The 21,804-nt window shown below is 44.7% G+C and overlaps 1 long non-coding RNA gene across 1 annotated transcript in view; it reads right to left on the reverse strand.

Annotated features, from left to right (window-relative positions):
- LOC146835361 (uncharacterized) overlaps positions 1-21,804 on the reverse strand; it is a 189,390-nt gene that overhangs the window by 46,233 nt on the left and 121,353 nt on the right. The window contains exon 2 of the long non-coding RNA XR_014960425.1: positions 13,321-13,441. This is a non-coding gene — a long non-coding RNA (uncharacterized LOC146835361). The remainder of the gene's footprint in view (positions 1-13,320; positions 13,442-21,804) is intronic.

Consider the following 21,804-nt stretch of genomic DNA (forward strand, 5'->3'; position numbering starts at 1 on the left):
ATATACCAGGCCAACTTCTCACATTGGTGAGCAGCGGTTGGATTTGAGCTTGCTGTGTTTTACCTCTGTAATCTCTTTGTTACCAATTGAAAGATCATACAGGTACCTTTAGGTACATATAAAACAAGAATAGTATATACTTAAGTTCTACTGAACTTAGTTGTTGTAGAGCAAAGGGAGTAGCACACCCTGACTACAACTACTAGATAGGTTTAGTAGGTAAACCCAAGTGTAGGTAGTTGCAACACATCCACCCACACTTAAGAGCAATGGCTGGAGCAGAGGGGTCCAAGGTACCCATCTCTGTTGAGAGTGACCCGCAAAGGGCACCATCCATCTTTGCTACCCTAAGTCAAAATGAGCTCAGGCATTTGGCAACTCTTAGAGGCCTTAAACAGCCCAGGAACCCTACCTCTGCTGAGCTCAGGGAGCTCTTACAAAATGATGAAGATCAGAAAGAGCTCAAGAGAGCTTCCCAGTTAGGCCCCTCAGGGACTGGAACAGGAGGCCTTCCTTCTGAAGATGCCACTGAAGCACCCCTTCCTAATAGGCACCCCTTAGATGATGAGGATCAGCATAGGGATGAGGATGAGAAAGGGGGTGAGTCTGACAGTAGCCATGGTTCAGATGGGAGAAACAGCCCAGTGCCAAGTGTTATACTTGGCACAGCTAACTTAAGACTATTGGGGAATGACAATGGGTTGCCCCCATTTAATCTCCCCAGTGGACTTAACCAGGGGACTGGGAGACAGAGGAATCACTCAGGTGAATCTAATGCCTCTCATGCCTCTAGAGGCTCTCAAGATCACTCCAGAAGGAGACTGACCAGCCCTCAGAGGAGGGAGCATGAGGCCAGAATGCAAGAAGCCCAGCTGAGGATCAGGAAGCAGGAGCTAGAAGTAGCCCTGATGGAAGAAAAACTGCTCAAGGCTAGGCAACTTAAAGAGGGTGGGTCTATACCCACTGGTGGCAGCATTGTCCCTAAGGACAAAGATAGGGTCTTTGACAATAGGAACCTGTCCAAGGTTGTGCCCCCCTACAAAAGTGGGGATGATATCCACAAGTGGATAACTGCTCTTGAGAGAGCCTGCAAAGTGCAGCAGGTTCCTGAGGACCAGTGGGCAGCAATCTTATGGCTCTCCTTTGAAGGTAGAGGCAGAGATAGACTCCTCACTGTTAGAGAGGAGGATGTCAGAAACTACAGAGTCCTGAAGAGTGTCCTGGTTGATGGGTTAGGCTTAACCACTGAACAGTGCAGGTTGATGTTCAGAGACACCCAAAAGACACAGACTCAGGAGTGGTCTGAATATATTGAATGTGCCACTAAGGCTTTGGAGGGTTGGTTGCTGGGAAGTAAGGTATCTGATTATACAGGATTGTACAATTTGATGATGCGAAAACAGATTTTAAATAACTGTCAAAACCAGCAACTGCATCAACACTTGGTTGACTCTGATCTGACCTCTCCCCAAGAATTGGGAAAGAAGGCAGACAAATGGGTCAGAACCAGGATTAAGCAAAAGAACCAGAACCAGGGCCAAGGGGGTGATCAGAAGAAAACAGACCAAAAGGGTGGAGATCAGAAATCTAAAGACCAGAAGTCTTCAACAGGGCCCCAAACTAGTACTAACGAGGGTGGGTCCCAGCCTAAAGGGAAGAAGAAAGAAGGTACAAAGAAACCCTGGTGCAAATCTTGCAAGAATACAACTCACTGGACTAGTGATTGTAAAAAGTGTGGAGCCCCCAACACTGTTGCCCCTAAGGCACCTGCTCCCAGTACTACTGTTAGCAGTGTTGGTCCCCAGACAAAGGGTGTAGTGGGAATCACTATGGGAACTGAAGGAGATTCTGACCTAGACAGAAACCTGACACAGGCAGTCTTGATCTGTGATGGGGACATGGATTTGTCCCTGACTGTGAGCCCCAGTAACCTGGGCAAGTACAGACAGACTCCTTTAATAAATGAAAAAGTGGCTCAAGCCTACAGGGACACATGTGCCAGTGTCACTATGGTGACACCAGGCTTTGTGGACCCTGGACAGTACATACCAGGTGAGAATTACCTGGTGACCAATGCCAGCAATGCCACTACTTCACATAGTGTGGCAGTTGTTAACTTCTCATGGGGAGGGGTAACTGGCCTCAAAAGGGTTGTGGTTAGTGCAGACCTCCCAGTAGAATGTTTGTTGGGCAATGACCTAGAGAGTTCTCTATGGTCTGAAGTGGAGTACAGGACACATGCAGAGATGTTAGGTATATCACCACATGTCCTTGCTGTGACCAGGTCACAGGCCAAAAAGTGCCTTACTGAACCACAGGTCTTGGATCCTGGAACAATGGACCAAGCACCTACCAAGAAGAAGAACAGGAGGGTTAAGGCTGTGCCTTCCCCCCTGCCTCCAAGTGATGATCAGCCTTCCCAGGAAGATGATCTAGAGAACCCTGAAGGAACTGTCCCTGAAGAGCTTGAACCTGATCAGGTTGAGTTTCTGGGGACAGGGGGACCTTCAAGGGCTGACTTGAGGCAGGCTCAGTTATCCTGTCCATCTCTTGAACCCCTCAGACAGCTGGCTGCTGCTGAGGCTGCTGGGAATGCTCAAGGTACCCATAAAGTGTATTGGGATGAAGGGCTCCTTTATTCAGAGGCTAGAGACCCAAAACCTGGTGCAACCAGGAGGTTGGTTATACCTCTGCAATTTAGGGGCTTCCTTCTTACCTTGGCCCATGATATTCCTCTAGCAGGACACTTAGGCCAGAACAAGACTTGGGACAGGCTTGTACCTCACTTTCACTGGCCTCACATGAATGAAGATACCAAGGAGTTTTGTCGCTCCTGTGCAACCTGCCAAGCCAGTGGCAAATCAGGTGGCACAACAAAGGCCCCGATCATGCCACCAGGTATCCAGAGGCAATTCCCCTTAGGACCACAACAGCTCCTGTTGTGGCCAGGGCCCTACTGGGAGTATTCTCCAGAGTGGGGTTTCCTAAGGAGGTCCTTTCTGACAGAGGTACCAACTTTATGTCAGGATATTTGACAGCTATGTGGAAGGAATGTGGTGTCAACTACAAGTTCACCACCCCTTATCACCCACAATGCAATGGGCTTGTTGAGAGGTTCAACAAGACCCTAAAGGGTATGATCAAAGGATTACCTGAAAAGCTCAGGCGAAGATGGGACATCCTTCTACCCTGCCTTCTGTTTGCTTACAGAGAGGTCCCACAAAAAGGAGTTGGTTACAGCCCCTTTGAATTGTTGTTTGGGCACCCTGTAAGAGGCCCACTGTGTTTGGTGAAGGAAGGATGGGAGTTACCTCTCAAAAAGCCTAAGCAAGACATAGTGGACTATGTACTTGGTCTCCGCTCCAGGATGGCTGAGTATATGGAGAAGGCCTCCAAAAACCTTGAGGCAAGCCAGGCCTTACAGAAAGCTTGGCATGACCAAAAGGCTGTCTTGGGTGAGTTTCAGCCAGGACAGAAGGTATGGGTGTTGGAGCCAGTGGCCCCAGCAGCACTCCAAGACAAATGGTCTGGACCCCATACAATCCTGGAAAAGAAGGGAGCGGTTACCTACTTGGTGGACCTAGGCACTCCCAGGAGTCCCCACAGGGTACTCCATCTAAACAGGTTAAAAGCATATGTTGACAGGGCAGACATGGGCTTGCTCATGGCTACAGATGAGGGACAGGAGGAAGAGAGTGACCCTCTCCCAGACCTGTTGTCTCAGAACCCTGAAGATGGTTCAGTTGAAGGAGTGACCCTTGGTGGCAACCTCTCTGAGCATCAGCAGATTGAATGTAGACAGGTTCTACAATCATTTCAGCATATGTTCTCACTGATACCTAGTCAAACTGACTGGTGTACCCATGTGGTGGACACTGGTGACAGTCTGCCTGTAAAGAACAAACTTTACAGACAACCTGACCACGTCAGGGACTGTATAAAGGCTGAGGTACACAAAATGCTGGAACTGGGTGTCATTGAACCCTCAGAGAGCCCCTGGGCTAGCCCAGTGGTTCTGGTCCCCAAACCTCACACCAAAGATGGCAAGAGGGAGATGAGGTTCTGTGTGGATTACAGAGGACTCAATGCTGTCACTAGGACAGATGCACATCCTATTCCAAGGGCAGATGAGCTCATAGATAAACTGGCTTCTGCTAAGTTTTTGAGCACATTTGACTTGACAGCTGGCTATTGGCAAATCAGATTAGCTGAGGAGTCTAAGGCCAAAACAGCATTCTCAACCCCAGGTGGGCACTACCAATTTGTGGTGATGCCCTTTGGTCTGAAGAATGCACCTGCCACCTTCCAAAGGTTGGTGAATCAAGTCCTTGCTGGGTTGGATGACTTTTGTGCAGCATATCTTGATGACATTGCTGTCTTTAGCTCCACCTGGGAGGATCACCTGATCCACCTGAAGAAGGCTCTTGAGGCTCTGCAAAAGGCAGGCCTCACTATCAAGGCTACTAAGTGCCAGATAGGGCAGAGTAAGGTTGTGTATTTGGGCCACCTTGTAGGTGGAGGCCAAGTTCAACCACTGGAGAGTAAGATACAATCCATCAAGGACTGGTCCCCTCCAACCACCCAGACTCAAGTTCGAGCTTTCTTGGGCTTGACTGGGTACTACAGGAAGTTTGTTAAGAACTATGGGTCCATTGTGACTCCTCTTAATGATCTGACATCCAAGAAGATGCCCAAAAAGGTTCAGTGGACAGTAAGCTGTCAAAAGGCATTTGATGACCTGAAGGAGGCCATGTGCTCTGCACCTATCCTGAAAAGTCCTGACTACTCCAAAGAGTTTATTGTCCAAACAGATGCTTCTGAGTTGGGTGTGGGAGCTGTGCTGTCACAACTTAATGTAGATGGTCAAGACCAACCCATTGCCTTTATTAGCAGAAGGTTGACCCCCAGAGAGAAGAATTGGTCAGCTATTGAGAGGGAGGCCTTTGCTGTGGTGTGGGCTCTGAAGAAGCTGAGGCCATACTTGTGTGGCACTCACTTCAAGATTCAGACTGACCATAAGCCCCTCTTGCTAAATCAGATGAAGGTTGAAAACCCCAAACTGCTTAGGTGGTCTATTTCCCTACAGGGGATGGACTTTACAGTGGAGCACCGGCCAGGTACTGACCATGGGTATGCAGATGGTCTCTCCAGGTACTTCCACTTAGGACATGAAGACGAGACTGGTCAAGGCTAGTTTAATGTCCCTGCGTTTGGGGGGGGGGGGTTGTGTAGGAGAGTAGGGTCTGCTATCCTATGGTCACCCCAAATTTTTGCTTTTTGCTTCACTGGTTTTTGACATATTGAGGCTGTGGGCCTGCCAATCAGACCCCCAGCCTGCTGTTCTCTCTAATAAATTAACACTGTGCACTCTAGGTGCATAACCCATTGGAACTAGATCACCCTGTGAGCCCCTGTACCAGTGTACACTAGGTACCCAGGGCATTGGTGTATCTAAGGCCTACCAGGGGCTGAAGCATGTATTGTGCCACCCCTGGACTGGCCTAACAAATTTGACACAACAGGCTGATCACTCAGCTGGGGTAAGTTGGTGTATCCACCTCTTACTTAGGTGTAGTATGCCTATACCTAACCTTAAATGGAACACATGTTAACCTATCAGCCACTCCTATGGCAGGCCTTAACAATCCTGAAGGCAGAGTGCTTGGTTTTATGTGAGATGGTGCTCTGGCATGAGCTGAGCCTGTCTGCAGTGGTCGGAACAACTTCCTTCTACCGTTTCCAGGTATCGTCATACCATATACTCTTAAGTGCATTATGAACCTCGCGGTTAAATGCTATCTTTGGTTTGACTTTATCAAAACATGTCGAGTAAGGTGTCATACGAATTGGAATACTAACCCCTCGCCAATTCTGGCGACGGGGTTAGCATTCCACCCTTCTAGAGGGACACGACATGTACAGTACTTGAAACCCGGGTAAAATCCGACATAGCCTCAGCTCCACAAAATGGACGCTGCCACCACAGACACAAGTCTGCCCTCCTGCTGCTGGGAGTCCTTCCAGCTTGGGAGACGTGGACAAAGGGTTTCCTGCCAGGGGAGGTGCCAGCACCACCCCAGACAGGATTTTGTGTATTGGTCAGGTAGGGCTTGAATACAACGAGACATGCCTGAAGCTCACAAGGAGCCTCGGTGCATATGCCAGTTCAAACCGGTCCTGGGGCCCACCAGTCCCGGGCCTGGGGCGAGCTGGACAAAGGATTGGGGGTGTAACCACCCCCCTTCCTGGTCCCACCCTTAGGGAGGGACCTAGCAGGTAGTCCGGCCCCTAGAATCCGAATAAAGGTAGGAGCTGTGTCCTAAGACTTCAGACATCCTGGAATCAACTTACTACAAAGAAGAAGACGGGAACTTCAACGCTCTGCTGCACAGAGGACTTAAGAAAATCTCCCCTGTGGTCAGGGAGTGACCACCTTGCTAACGCAAGCACCATCCAGCAATTCGACGTCTGCTTTGCCGCCGCCTCCCGCCGGAGCCCGAGCCCAGAGACTGACCAGACCTGGACCTCCAGACCTCTCACAGCCCGATCCACAGTCCCTGAGAAGAAGGAACCCGTGGAGGCATCGAGACCCGTGGAGCCAGCCATCTGGGAAAGACTATCGACAAGCTGCAAGCGCAACAACAGAGGCTCCCTCCAAGTTGTGCTTTGGGTCCTGAGAAGCCCAACATCTGAGCAGCATCTGCACCAAAGGTGAGCCCTCCAGCATCTCCACGATCGGCGTGGGGCCCCTCTGCATTTTGCCACTCACCGCGCCTAACCAGTTGCTGGCCCGTTGGCTAGCGGCCATCTTGGCGACGAACTTTGAAACTTACACTGCTGGTCTGGTTGCTCCAGACTGGCCCCTGCTCCCCTCCAAAGGAGCAGCCCCTCTGACCTTGCTGGTCAGAGCTACAAGCTTTCTTCATTCTTCACAACTATTGCTTTTGCCAAGGCTTGTTTGCTTTGATCAAGTCGCCGACACCGCCGACAGCAAGAGCCTGCGTGGGACAGCTCGTGAACTGACTCCTGGACGTCGTCGACCTTCAGGGACCACGTGGCTGCGGAGACAAGCTACACCTTTCCTCCTGTTTGCACCCGACATCACCTGGTACCTTCCTGGTTCCCAGCTGGTCACTGGCTAGTGACTGTGAACACTGTCCCCTCTGCTTACAGGTCTTCTACAACTCCGATCCACCCTTGGATCCACCGCATCTCTTCTGGGCTGACCGCCTGCAGCATCTTTGTCATCAGGCTCCATTGAGAAGATAGGCGAAACCCGACGCACTTTGAGACCTATGCACCCGCTTCCTGTGGGTGAGGTAAAGCTGGCACTCCGGTGCCCATCTGCAAAGAAACATCTCTAGTGTCTAGGTTTGAAGTCTTGAATTCGTAGTCTACCCAGAAGACCCTTTTTTGCAGTAACTTTGTAACTTTTACGCGCCCATTGTAAACCTATGGGAGCCCGCGTGTGACTGTTTGCTCTGCACACGCAACCCGTGGACCTCCTGGTCACTAACTAAGGTTAGCTCCTTGTAGGCCCAGCGATTCTAGAGGCCCTAGGCCTTTTCTCTTTCCTGTTCGTGGTTCTTATACCACTATTTTAGTATATGGTTTGAGTGGCCACCAGTGCCCATCCATATAAAGTGCAACTTCTGTATATTATAACGTTTTCTTGTTTAACGATTTGTGCTCCTGTGCTCATAAAGAGTCTAGGGGATACTTTGAGAAATAAAAACATATATATTTTGAATATATATCTGTGTGGTGTCCTTTCATTGGTATAAAGGGGGGTTACTTATGGTAAAACAGCTGGCTTCACATGCCAAAACGAGTTTAGCCTGAAAGACTGCTTAGCCTACGCTACCACTAGGGCAGCTGGTCCGAAAAGGTTGACTTACAACCACACCATAAGGGTTGCTTGGCATGGTACAAGGTGGTCACTTTAACTAGTGAACATCATATACCAGGCCAACTTCTCACAGTGACGCAGTGAAATCTGCAAGATTTCTATGCACCACTTGTAGGACTCAACTGTGTCAAAACCTTACGCCTGCTTGAAGCAGGCGTAAGGAATGACGCGGCACAATAGGTATAGGCCTTCCTGAGCATTGCTGGAGTTGCGTCGTGCTTGCGACACAACTCCAGGAATGCGTGAACTTTGCGCCAACAGATGCTTGATGCATCGGCCAATCCTTGTGCCACGATGCACCGCATTGTAAATGTGGGGCATCCATTGAGGCGCAAGTTTTTTTTTGCGTGACACAAATAAACTGACGCATCTCTGCTATGATGCAGAGATACGTCAGTTTCTTGTAAATCTGTCCCTTTATGAGTATAAATCAGCACCGGGACCACACTGCATAATAATAAGAAACTCTTGTGCACGCTCAAATGCCCAATACAGCTTTTATACGAAAGAGCCCAGCTGTGTGTTTGTCAAAGAGATTGTGGGGCAGATTTACAGGCCCCATGCAACACTTTTGTGCCGCCGTTGCGTCACTTTTGTGACTCAGCGGCGCGTAAAAAATTTGGCCAATTTACAACATGATGCATCTAGGGAGATGCGTCACGTTGTAAAGCCCTGCGTCTCTTATACCTGCGTCAGGTATAATTTATGCAAGGTGGGCGTTCCCACGCAAGAACGCCTTGTAAAAGGGACACAGTGAAATCTGCAAGATTTCACAATGTCACTTCAAGGACGCCACTGCGTCAAAACCTTAAGCCTGCTTGAAGCAGGCGTAATAGGCCTCAAAATTCATTGCTGGAGTTGTGTCGTGCTTGTAACACTACTCCAGCAATGCGTGACTTTTGCACCTACAGATGCGTCAGAATTTCTTTTTTTTTTTTAGTTCAGAAGAAAAGTTTATGAAAGGTAAAGAGGTGGAAACATACAGTACATATTACTGATCAAAAGAAAAACAATACATTGTGTACAAATTCCAGCGGAGATATATGAGTAAGATAAAAATTTAAAACACAGCAAAAGGATAATCAGGGAGAACACAATGCATATATAAATGAAACCTAGAAAAACAGCAATAGAAATCAAGGGGGTTTAAGTACTTCCTGCTGAGAAGGGGTTGGTAAGGAGTGTTTTAATGCACATTTATCAAAAAAGATTGTGGCAGGCAACCATAACTGAATTCGCTTCATGGCCATTTGTAGAGGGAACAGGAGAAATGTATCCAATCTATGATTATGGCATACATCCTACCACCAAGCTTTGTAAGAAATCTTCGTGAAATCTTTCCAATTTCTCGTTATCTGCTGAAAAGCAACTGCTATTAGTAAATCAACAATTCTGATATTAATGTCGTAGTTATCCCAAATTGGGGAAAGGTTTCCCAAGAAAATGTCCTTTACAAAGAATGGGGCATTGGTAGCAAAAATTAAATTAATTTGAGACCAAAGCTGTTTCCAAAACTTATTTACAAATGAACATGAAAAAAGCATATGAAACAAATCAGCATCAGGAGATGCGCAAGACCAACAAGTATCCTGTACATTGGAGAATCTTTTATTTAAGGCGTGAGGAGATAGTAAAAGCCTATTGTATGTATAAAACACAGTTTGTGTTAAACTAGCTGTTCTGGAGGTTTTACGTATCTTAGTCCAAATCTTATTCCACGTTGACGGGGACCATACTACACTAAAATCTCTCTCCCAAGCGATTTCAGTCGTGGATTTTTGTCTAGGTGTACCCTTAGATTGAGAAGAGTATATAAAATAGAAGCTTTAGGTTTGGTTCATAAAAGAGTGGAGAAGTCAGTAGGTACATCAGCAATATGAGAGATACTAGAATCACTGGTAAGCCTAGTGTATATGTCAAGTACCGTACGTCGAAGAATATGGTATTTAGAAATCAGGGCAGCGTGCAAGCTATAAGTCTGTCGAAGCAAGGGGAAGGAAATAAATTCATTGTTCAAAAATAGTTAATGGACCCAGATCAAACCATGTTGCCTCCAAGACTTCCAATAGAAGGGTTTATTGTTTATTAATAGAGTCGTATTGTGCCAAATGGTGGAAGCCAAAAAGGACCCAAGAGTATCAGGAGTTAAAGGGAGTAAAGGAGTGAGAAGTTTGGAAGTAAATTTAAATAGGGGAGAAGATAGCGTTTGGGGTTTACGGGAAAAAGAGAGATATTCTTGAAACAAAAAGGGGGACAAAAACGAACTTTCAACAGATGCCCATAAGGGGCAATCAACTGTGGGGTCAAGCAGCCAATATGAGGCTTGCCGTAATAAAAAAGCCTTCTGATAAACAGGAAAGTTGGGAAAATTAACCCCTCCCTCATTTTTAGGGCGTATTAATTTAGAAAGAGACATGCGTGCTTTTTTAGTGTTCCATAAGAAGGATGATAATACTGAGTTAATCGATTTGAATAATTTGGGAGAGATGGGGACTGGAATGTTGGAAAAGGTATATAAAACCATAGGGGAGAGCATCATTTTTATAGTGTCTAAACGGCCTCACCAGGAAATGTATAGGGGATGCCATTTAGTAGTAAGATCGGAAAGTTTTTAAATACAATTATTCAAACATAAAGTAACTGTGTCTTTAATCGTGGGCGTGAAACTCAATCCCAAGTATTTGATATGAGAAGATTTCCAAGTAAAGTTCGTTGGGGCAAAATCAACTTTAAAAGTAAATTTAGTCAGAGGTAAGATTTCACACTTATCGCTATTCAGTTTATACCCAGAAACCAGTGAAAAAGATTGAACTTCCTTGAGAAAGGCAGGAACTGATTCACGAGAGTTGGAGATAAAAAGCAAAATATCATCAGCGTAGGCTGCTAGTTTGACATTAGTGGTCGGGGTCTGAAAACCATGTATTTGTGTGTTTTGACGAATCTTTGATAAGAAGGGTTCTAGAGCTAAATTAAAAAGAAAAGGAGAGAGGGGGCAGCCTTGACGCACACCCCTACCAAGGTCAAAAAAGGGCGAGATGAGACCATTAGCACAAACCGCAGCGCGCAGACTAGAATACAAAAGTGAGATCAGGGCTATAAACTTAGGACCAAAGCCAAACCATCGGAGGGCATAAAATAAATATTGCCATTCAACTCTATCAAAAGCTTTCTCTGCGTCAAGCGCTATAGCAGCGAGAGAGTGTTGTCGATGCGGAGCTTTAGATAAAATATTAAAAAACAACCTCGTATTATCATTAATGACTCGCCCTTTCACGAAGCCGGATTGCTCCCTGCCTAAAATATTTGGTAGAATAGGGTACAAGCATAAGGTCAGTGCCTTTGAAAAGATCTTATAATCTATATTGACCAATGAAATGGGTCTGTAATTCTTACAATGTTTCAGATCTTTGCCCTCTTTAGGAATTAGACATATATGAGCCTCTGAGAAAGAGCCTGTTGATTCCCCCAGAGAGTTAAAAGAATGAATCAGAAGGAGTAATTTAGGTAATAATAATTTAGAGAAGTGGAGGTAAAATTCGACAGTGAATCTGTCAGGCCCAGGTGCCTTATCTTTTTTTAAGTGTTGAAGTGCCTCTAAGAGTTCTTGTTGTGTTGTATCTACTTCTAAGGACGATATATCGGGAAAAGTTTGCAGAGTTTTCTGTATAGTTGAAAAGAATTGTGAAAGCATATGACTTGTGGGATCCGTTTCGGGAGCATATAATGATTTGTAAAAAAGTGCGAATTCATTAAAAATTTCCGTGTCATTAAATTTTAAGATAGAATTCCCATCAAAAATAGAATCGATATATAATTTATTGTGTCTGGTTTTCAAATAATTAGCCAAAATTTTACGTGCCTTATTTTTCCCACCATAATATTTTGCGCTGGAATTCAGGAGGTAAAATGAGGCACTGTCAGTAGATTCTTTATTAAATTGCAGTTTCGCTTTTATAAGGGCATCAAGAGCATCTTTTGAATTGGATGTGTAAAAAGAATGCTCCAGTCTCTTAATATCTTGAAGCAGGGCACTCGAGCGTTTGCGAGTAATGTTACACTTCTTGGCCACAAAGCTGATAATAAAATTTCTCGCTGAGGCCTTAAAGGCGTCCCAAATAGTTGAATAAGGGAAGGAGGTAGAATCGTTTAAGGAAAAATAGTCATCAAAGAAGGTGGAGAATGAGGAAGAGAATGCAGGATCCAAAAGAAGGGAGTTGTTAAATCTCCATCTTCTGGGCGTATTAACTTTTGGTAAAATATCCAAATCGATTGAGATGGGGGCATGATCAGATAACAATATAGGTCCTATTTCAGCATGCAAAAGTGCTTGTGAAATGTTGTGGGAAACAAAAAAATAATCAATACGTGTTTGGGAATGATGCACAGGGGAATAAAAAGTATACTCTCTGGTGGTGGGGTTACACAACCTCCAGGCGTCCAAAAGTTTGTGCTGAGTAATAGCATGAATGAAGGACTTATGTGGTTTGTTAGGAATGAATGGAACTTTGGAATGTTGATCAACATAGGGATCAAACATCTGATTGCAGTCCCCTGCTAGAATAAAATTATCTTCCATGAAGAGGGCCATCTGCTGGGCAATGGAGGACCAAAAGGAGGAATCACCACCAGTAGGACCATATACATTGAAAAAGGAGACTGGAACATCCTTCAGCTGCAATTTAACATGGAGCCAACGGCCCTCTGTATCAGATTCCTTTGATATAAATTTACAATCAAGTGACTTATGACAGAGCATCATAACCCCATTGCGTTTGCCATCACCGTTAGAATAAAATATTTCCCCCACCCAACCTCGTTTTAGTTTTGATGACTCATTCTCCGTTAGGTGAGTCTCCTGTAAGAATACAATATCAGCATTCATCTTTGCTAAGTGGTTCATAACTCTCTGACGCTTGATGGGGGAATTCAGCCCTCTAATATTCCATTATACTAATCTCATCGGCATAAAAGTTCAAGAGTAAAATAAAACAAGGAGAAGGAACAACAGCAAATCGATTCAGTGAAATAATCCGAGAGGAAATACAATACAATCTGAAAAATGGTTGCCAGGGTCCAAGTGTAAGAGAGAAGACAAAGAGAAAGTAGAGAAGGAAGATAAACAAATCTATAAGAAAAAGTCAAGAAGCAGGAGGAAATATATCCGGAGCTTTGATTCAAAGGAAAAGGATAAGAAAATAAATATAGGATGAGAAGAATAAATAACAATAAGAGCTGAGAAATAATCACCTCAAGAGAAAGATCAGACGGATCAGAAAAAAGAACAGGACAGGACATGCAAAAAGAAAAAAACTCAACAACAACCAAAAGGGAAATAGAGAGAATAAATAAAAGAGAAATAAACAAAGAGAATAAGAAAACAAAAAGGATGGGGGTACAGGAGGGAAACATACCTACATAAGGAGAAACCAGGCAAAGACGGGGAAGGGGGTGGAACCACATGGAATGGACGACGCATCCAGGGATCAGCAAAGCGGAGGACCGGGAAGACATCATAAAGCAAAGGTAGGGAATCTGTGATGACAAAACAGAATCAGAGTTAGAATATTCCGTACGAAGGAACATTAACAGGAAAATTGAGGAACATTAACAGACAAAGTCTCAAAAAGAAAAACACAACAAAAACATCTTCAAGTATGCTATTAACAGGAAAGAAAAAAAACAACATGCAAACTGCCAAACATCAAAAAAGAGAAAACGAGAATTCGGTCAGCATGTCAATGAAAAAACCATATTAAACATTCAAAGAGAAGATGCAGGACCAGAAGAATCCATGACATTCGGTTTGCACGAATTGATAAAACTTTGTAAACGCACAGGATCTTCATATTTGGTGGTTTTGTTATTATATGTGACTTTAAAGAGGCATGGATGAAAAAGTCTATATCTGGCTCCTATTGAGAGCAAGTCAGCTCGCATATTCAAAAAAGCTTTGCGTCTGTTGGCGGTAGCTTTAGCATAGTCTTGCGCAAAATACAGGGATGAGCCAGACCATGTGACTTTAGGAGATGCTCTGACTGCTGAGAGAACCTTTAACAGATCCGTATACTCAAGAAAGTATAAGATGACTCCTCTAGGTCTTGGCGGGGACATAGAGTGTGCTGGAAGACGACCTAGCCGATGTGCTCGCTGAATGTTAAGGATCGTCCCCTCCGGCATATGGAGCAACTTAGGGAGGAATGACTTGAAAAATGCAAGAGAGTCTGTCCCTTCAAGGCCTTCTCCCAGGCCATAAATGCGTAGGTTGTTGCGTCTACCGTGATTTTCACAGTCTTCAACTTGTTTTTGAAGCGTAGAAACTTGAGAGTGTAGATGAGAGACAGCAACACAGGTTTCTTTAAAGGAGGATACATTGTGTTCAACTGACGAGACTCTAGCTTCCAATTGAGACCAATTATAGTTTAGTATTAGTTTCTTCCATGAATGGCCGAAGAGCTCTAATTTCCTCCAATAGTAACTCCATTGACGCTGGTGAAGCCGATTTAGGCGGCGATGGAGGATCCTTTTTTAAGCGCTTGGTGTTGGATTTCCCTGAAGCTGCAGAAAAGGGCTCCATTGTTGTATCGTGACTGCGAGGAGAAGAGGCCAGAGACTCTTCTAATTGAGAGAATTCAGAAAAAATCTTTGAGTTTTTTTATAAAATTGTGTTTGAATTTGGAGAGAGAGGGTTGAAGTGCCCTCGTTCTACCCATAAAACACAGTTATCATGCTCTGCGCCAATGTTAGTATACAAGGGATCATACACAGCAAACAATGCGTGGAGCGTAAAATAGTAACTTCTAGAAAAACATAGGAGACTCTTCTAGTCAAGACAGTCAATTGCAGCCAGTCATCATGCCATCAGCAAAGAACTGGTATGCCAGAGTTAAAAGTACACATCCAAAAACGAACGAGAGCTCCAAGTGGATGTGCTACTGCTTCTACCACCAATGTTGGAAGGAAAAAACAATATATGAGGCAGTACACCGAAAGAAAAAAAAAATGGTCGCGTTGAGCTTGTCAAGGACAATCTCCCTTGACAAATAAGCTAATAGAGGAGAAGAGCAGTGGCATTAAGATAAAAAAGCACTGCAGTCTGAGGACATGCTGAGAGGAAAATGAGTGGCAGCCATAATTATTACAGCATACACTTAGGTGAAGAGACTAAAACAATATCCAAAATGGTAGAAAACAGCAGTAAAATGCCACAGTTCCCCCTCAAAAAACTGCCAATCCACGTTTTTGGAGTAATGACAGTGGATGTATAAGCATTGGTGAGCAAAAAAGAAACTTCATCATTATTGTGAGGAGACGCATTCGCGCGCGTATAAATTCAAAATGGCGGCCGCGCTGAGAGGAAAGCTGCTGAAGAAATCACTTCGGTAAGAAAGGCAATTAAAGTCCGCATTTGAAGTCAGCGGGGGTCCCAAAGCATGCGCCAGGTCTTCATAGGTCCGTGTGCGTCTCCGTCCGAGCAGCAGCAGGTCTTGAAACGCCGAGTCTTCCCGGCGGACCGCGGAGCTTCACCCAGGTGCCGCTATTCACTCGGGTGCCAAGCCACACCCCCCTGCGTCAGAATTTCTGACGCATCTGTCAATCCTTGCGCCATGGTGCGCTATATTGTAAATACGGCGCATCCATGGTGGCGCAAGGGTTTCTCAGGGTGGCGCAGGGAAAATGACGCATCTCTACAGATGCGTCAATTTCTTGTAAATCTGCCCCTGTGTTTCCGGAACTTAGCAGCCAGAGCATTTGTAACCCTCTGTGGTGCCTCGGATCAACTTACTTTCTTAGGGAGGTGGCTTATCTGTGCGGGGGAAGCGGCTGCCTGTAGTGTGTGCCTACACAGATGGTGAGACCTCTATTGAATGTGACTTCACTCCACGGGGATGGAGACCTCTGCAGTTGGTGACTCCACTGCACGGAGGGAATCGTCAGAGAGCACTGCACAGAGAGGAAGCTCTTGGGCTGCTATGTGCGACACAAGCAATGAGAAGTTAACTTGTGTCTGCAGTGACTTGCCAGCAGAAGAGGGTAGCCCCGTACAATGTGACCCCCATTTCTCTCTTCCTCTCAGTCCCCTCCTCCCTTCCCCTTGCTTTCTCTCCTTTTCTTCCGCTGCGCTTTATATTTATTTTCCTCTCTACTCTCTCCACTCTCTGTCGACCCTCTTTATGTATTCTTCCTGTCCCGAACTACTTCGAGTATTTCTTGTAATGTTGTTTGGAATTTCCCATCCTTCTTCTTTAAGACCCCTTTCCACCCTTCGGTGGACTACCTGCATAGGGCACAGCACCCGGCCTTTCTTTCCTGGTTGGGCTTCCTTGCAGGTGGCTGTTTCCTCTTATGCCAGGGTCAGCTTTGTTCCTCTAAAACGGGCTTGTGTGCATGCAGTTCAGAATTGTATTCATTCATATATGTTCTTTTAAAGGGCATTAACCTGAAACGACAAATGCTGTGTATAACTGCTTTTCAAAACTTCGATGTTGTGATTTTAATTGGAATTGTCGTTGTGCTTGTGTTCTTTTGCTTCTTCCTTGACCCACACCCTGTGGCAATCTAGGCAAGCACCAGACACTCACCTTCTCCCTTCTCTCTTCTCTCTTCTACTTTTTCTCTCTCCTTCTCTTCCTCTCCTCCATTTCCCCTACTTTGTTTTTGTCTGAGCCCTCACCTATTTCTCACTTATGTTTCTTATACTTCTTTTTCTTTGTTTTCTCGCCATTTCTTCCTTTCCTTCCTTTTACTCCATTTCTGTCTCCTCTTTTTCCTTTTTCTCTCCATGTACAATGTCTCTCCATTCTCACTCTCTCTCTTCACTGTTTCCTGCCCGCCTCTGCCCCAAACTCCTTTTTCCCCCAAAAAATAAGTTGACTTACTGTTGACTGAATTATTGAACCCAAGGCGGGGCGCGAGGGAGGCGGGGCTTAAATTGCTGAGGACCTCCGCTTTACAGAAGGGTCACTTTCTTGGTTCAGCCTTAAGTGTGACCGTACTTCTCCACTGGGGCCTCCTGCTTTGTTTAATTATTATTATTTTTTTAAATGCAGTTTTTGTAGGCCAGAGAGCCCACTAGATCCCATGTCTCGTGGCCCTTAAGGTTTACGAAGGCAGACTGACGCCTGCAGTTATGGGGTTGCCTGTCAGGGGATCTCCATGGGAAGGAGGCATACAGCTGTCTCTTGGCCTGAGGTATATGAATGGAGTAGCTGCTTCAGAGGATTATTCCCTATGGTTTAATTTTCTGAAATGGGATGAGTCTGTAAGTCTTTCAACAAACCTGTGTGAATTAGAATTATTTTGTAGGGTTTTCTGGCAGGATGGCCTGCAGGGAGCGCTTTTGGTGTATTTACATATATAATTTACAACAAGAGCACCCATATAAGGTCGGCCAGGGACCATGGGAATCATGTAATTATAGACAACAAAAGGTCCCTAGGAGCAAGTAAAAATAGATAAAGGAATCAATAAGGACCCAATCAGTGCTTATTTTTAAAGACTTGTCCAGCCGGACAGTGGTCATAAATTTTACTGATATAGTAATTAAGCAGCAGTTACAAAGAGAATTCGCAAAGTTGGACACAAGCCTGTGTTCCGTACAAAAAAATGGAAATAACATAAACAACAAACAAGGTTCAGGCAAAAAAATGTTTGTTACAATTGTAAGGGGATGAAAAGTAAACTTAACAAACAGTACATAGAACACCCTTATGTATAAAGCATAATATAGTTAGGCACATATAGGGTGTGTACAAGTGTCGACGGCGTTTCGATCCTACACACGCAATATTAGGATCATCATCAGGACAACATTAATAAGGCCTGTACAATTTAACCTGAGTAACATAAATGAAGAAGGGAAAAGGGAGAAGGGGGAAAAAAAAAAAAAAAAAAAATGCACATGATTAAAATCAGTAACAAATTATTACAAGGAAAATTCTGACTAGACACACTGTAAGTCTTCTTTTGTCAGAGGACAGAGTTATCACTGTCGAAGGTCAAGGGAATTGGTGTGTGAGAATAGACAAAAATGATAGATAATATGAGAGAGACAGTACCGGTGGTGAATTTGTAATTATATCAAGGAGATAATGGTCGGTAACCTGCCTTAAAAGGAGGAAGCCGTAATAAAACATGCCGTTTTGGAGAGTGCAATAGACTATATACTGAAGGTGAAATAATACAGATAGCTAGATGAATATCAGATTGGTGAACGAAGGGGAGGGTGACGAAGTGAGACGGCGGATGCCAGATCAATAACGGAGTGAAAACGGAAGAATTGGCAACAAGTACGTGCTGAAAACTGTTAAGGTACCGGCGTGCACGGAACAACCATAGTGGGGTGAGAACCGAAACTTACCGGGATCACACGGGAGAAAGCGTAGACCGCGATCCGGGTCATGGAAGTGGGATGGGATTGGAAGTAAATTGAAGAAGGTGCGGCAACCACAAGGCTGGAGAGGTCGTGTGGACGGGGCTCGCTGCAGGCCGCGTCAAAACACTACAGAAGGGAAGGTATGAATTAGGAGGAGGAAGGAGGGTGAGGGAAGCGTGAGGATGTGTGGGGCGATCGCACTCACCGTGAACAGGAATTAAGGGGAACCAGAATTAATACGCGACGAATACATACAATTGCCAACAGTCGGCAAGGTCCGCGACTGGTGGATGCAGCTTCAAGGGGCTATCCCGGTCCGCGGCAATGCGCTGCAGGAGGGAACGGAGAGGTTAAGAAGGGGAGGTACGGAAGTGAGAGGGTCAAGGGCTTGGGAGTGCGCGGTAGGACTCACCGTTCACGGGGTGATTTTCGGAATCCAGCAGTGCGGGAGCAAGGTCCGGTAATACGGCTGCTGCCGTTGGTGCAGAAAGGTGCATGTGATAAGGCCGAAGAGGGGATTACTGATTGGGTAACCCTGGCAGAAGAATGAGAATAGAAATAGGACCACAAAGACAGAAGGAGGGGCGCCATATTAGGTAGGGATAACCCTGGCAGAATAATGAGAACAGAGAAGGGACTAAAAGGACAAAAGGAAGGGCGTCATATTAGGTTGGGTGAAATGGAAAAAAGGTGGGAAAGCGGTGATTTAAGGTAGTGGATTAGTATAATGGTCATTTTGCACACTGTGAGTGTCCTTGTGTGTTAAAGTACTGGGTGATATTTAGCAGTAAAAAATCAAATAAAAAATAAAAATTAGAGAATGGTAAGACAACAGAGTACCCAAGCATAGAGCAAGAAGCATAGAATTAATTGTAACTCAGAAGAGTTATGCAGAGGTTTTCAAGGCAATCGGAGATAACTGATATGCAAATCAGATACTGGTGGACCAATCCTCGTGTCTGTTTAATCCGGAATTGAAACTGTCAGTCTTCAAAATCCATTTTAATTCTTCTCTGTTTAGTGTCTTTATCATATCGCCTCCTCTTGGGGGCAAATTTACAGCAGCAATGACTGTCCATCGAATTTCATCTTCAGAGTGTTTCTTTTCCAGAAAATGCTCAACCAATGGCGCTGTGAGGATTTTGCATCTAATTCTACTGCGATGCTGGGAGATGCGTAGACGAATCTTTTGCGTAGTCTGGCCAATGTAGATCTTATTACACGGACAGAAGATTGCATAAACAACATTTGCGGAATTACAGTTGGTGAATGTTTTTAGTTCATTTCTGATGTTGCCAAAAACAAAGACTTTACACTCAATGGTCAATGCACAAACCACACAATTGCCACATTTGGCATGCCCTTTCAATGGTGGGAGGGACCAGATATCATTCAGAGTAGTGGCACTTTTTTTGTTGGTAGCAATGGGTAAGGCTGCACGAACAAGGTGGTCCTTAATATTCTTATTTTTCTTGAATGCGAATAGCGGGCGTTCCAGGTGGAGGTTGCCAGCATTCAAAACTGACCAGTTATTCAAGATACTTTTACGGATCGAATTAGACACTGTGGAGAAGGTGGTGACGCAAACCAGTCTGTTTGTTTCGGACTTGGGTTTGGGTTCAAGGAGAGTTTCGCGCGGGCAGTACCAAGCACGTTTCATGGAGTTTCGTATTAGTCTTTTGGGGTAGCCTCTTGTGGATAGTTTGGCAGAAACTATTTTGGCTTCATAGAATTAGTCCTCTTTTAGAGAACAATTTCTACGGATTCTCAAAAACTGCGAGAAAGGGAGAGAGTCTTTTAAGGCACGGGGGTGACTGCTCTTATAGCTTAACAGGGTGTTCCTTTCCGTGGGTTTGCGGAAAAGACCTGTGACAAGAACTCCATCGATATGCTTAATCGTGAGGTCAAGAAAAGGGATGGATTCCCTTTGGTGACTCAATGTAAATTTAAGGCCACCACAGTTGTTATTGAGCCAATGGAGGAACGAGGCAAGTAGACTTTCATTAGCTTGCCAAATCATGAAGATACCATCAATGTATCTTTTCCACTTACAAATACATGAAGAGAAAGGATTGGTAGTGGAAAGAATACAGTTCATTTCTAGTGCAAAAATTGCGCCCATGGATGTGCCTTTAACTTGTTGATAAAAATGGTCTTCAAACATGAAAAAGTTCCTGGTAAGACAGACTTCTAGTAGTTGTAATATGAAGTTAGTGGGTACTGTGTGGGGTCGCGGCCTTTGATCTAGGACACTTTCCATCACCAATAATGAGTCCCTTTGTGGTATATTGGTATAAAGGGATTCTACATCCAAAGTGCAAAGAATATTGAGTTTAGGGTCATAAGGGTGGTTCTCAATCAGATTGATCATAGACATACTATCACGAATATAGCAGTCAGTGAGAGGAACAAAATCCTTAATGAAGTGATTGACATAATGGCCTAATGGCTCAAGAATAGACCCACAGCCAGAAACAATCGGACGCCCAGGGGGTTTCTGGAGGTCTTTATGGATCTTAGGGAGCGTATAAATCACTGGGATTCTAGGACTTTTTATGTTAAGGAATTGGTACTCTAGTTTAGAGAGGAACCCTAGTTGTAGGCCTTCATCCGTTATTTGTCGGATGAGCGGCCTGCAGCGAGCCCCGTCCACACGACCTCTCCAGCCTTGTGGTTGCCGCACCTTCTTCAATTTACTTCCAATCCCATCCCACCTCCATGACCCGGATCGCGGTCTACGCTTTCTCCCGTGTGATCCCGGTAAGTTTCGGTTCTCACCCCACTATGGTTGTTCCGTGCACGCCGGTACCTTAACAGTTTTCAGCACGTACTTGTTGCCAATTCTTCCGTTTTCACTCCGTTATTGATCTGGCATCCGCCGTCTCACTTCGTCACCCTCCCCTTCGTTCACCAATCTGATATTCATCTAGCTATCTGTATTATTTCACCTTCAGTATATAGTCTATTGCACTCTCCAAAACGGCATGTTTTATTAGGGCTTCCTCCTTTTAAGGCAGGTTACCGACCATTATCTCCTTGACATAATTACAAATTCACCACCGGTACTGTCTCTCTCATATTATCTATCAATTTTGTCTATTCTCACACACCAATTCCCTTGACCTTCGACAGTGATAACTCTGTCCTCTGACAAAAGAAGACTTACAGTGTTGTCTAGTCAAAATTTTCCTTGTAATAATTTGTTACTGATTTTATTCATGTGCATTTTTTTTTTTTTTTTTTTTTCCCCCTTCTCCCTTTTCCCTTCTTCATTTATGTTACTCAGGTTAAATTGTACAGGCCTTATTAATGTTGTCCTGATGATGATCCTAATATTGCGTGTGTAGGATCGAAACGCCGTCGACACTTGTACACACCCTATATGTGCCTAACTATATTATGCTTTATACATAAGGGTGTTCTATGTAATGTTTGTTAAGTTTACTTTTCATCCCCTTACAATTGTAACAAACATTTTTTTGCCTGAACCTTGTTTGTTGTTTATGTTATTTCCATTTTTTTG

Source organism: Triturus cristatus, chromosome 4_2 (assembly GCF_964204655.1).
Source record: "Triturus cristatus chromosome 4_2, aTriCri1.1, whole genome shotgun sequence".
In the NCBI taxonomy this organism is placed as follows: Eukaryota; Metazoa; Chordata; class Amphibia; order Caudata; family Salamandridae; genus Triturus; species Triturus cristatus.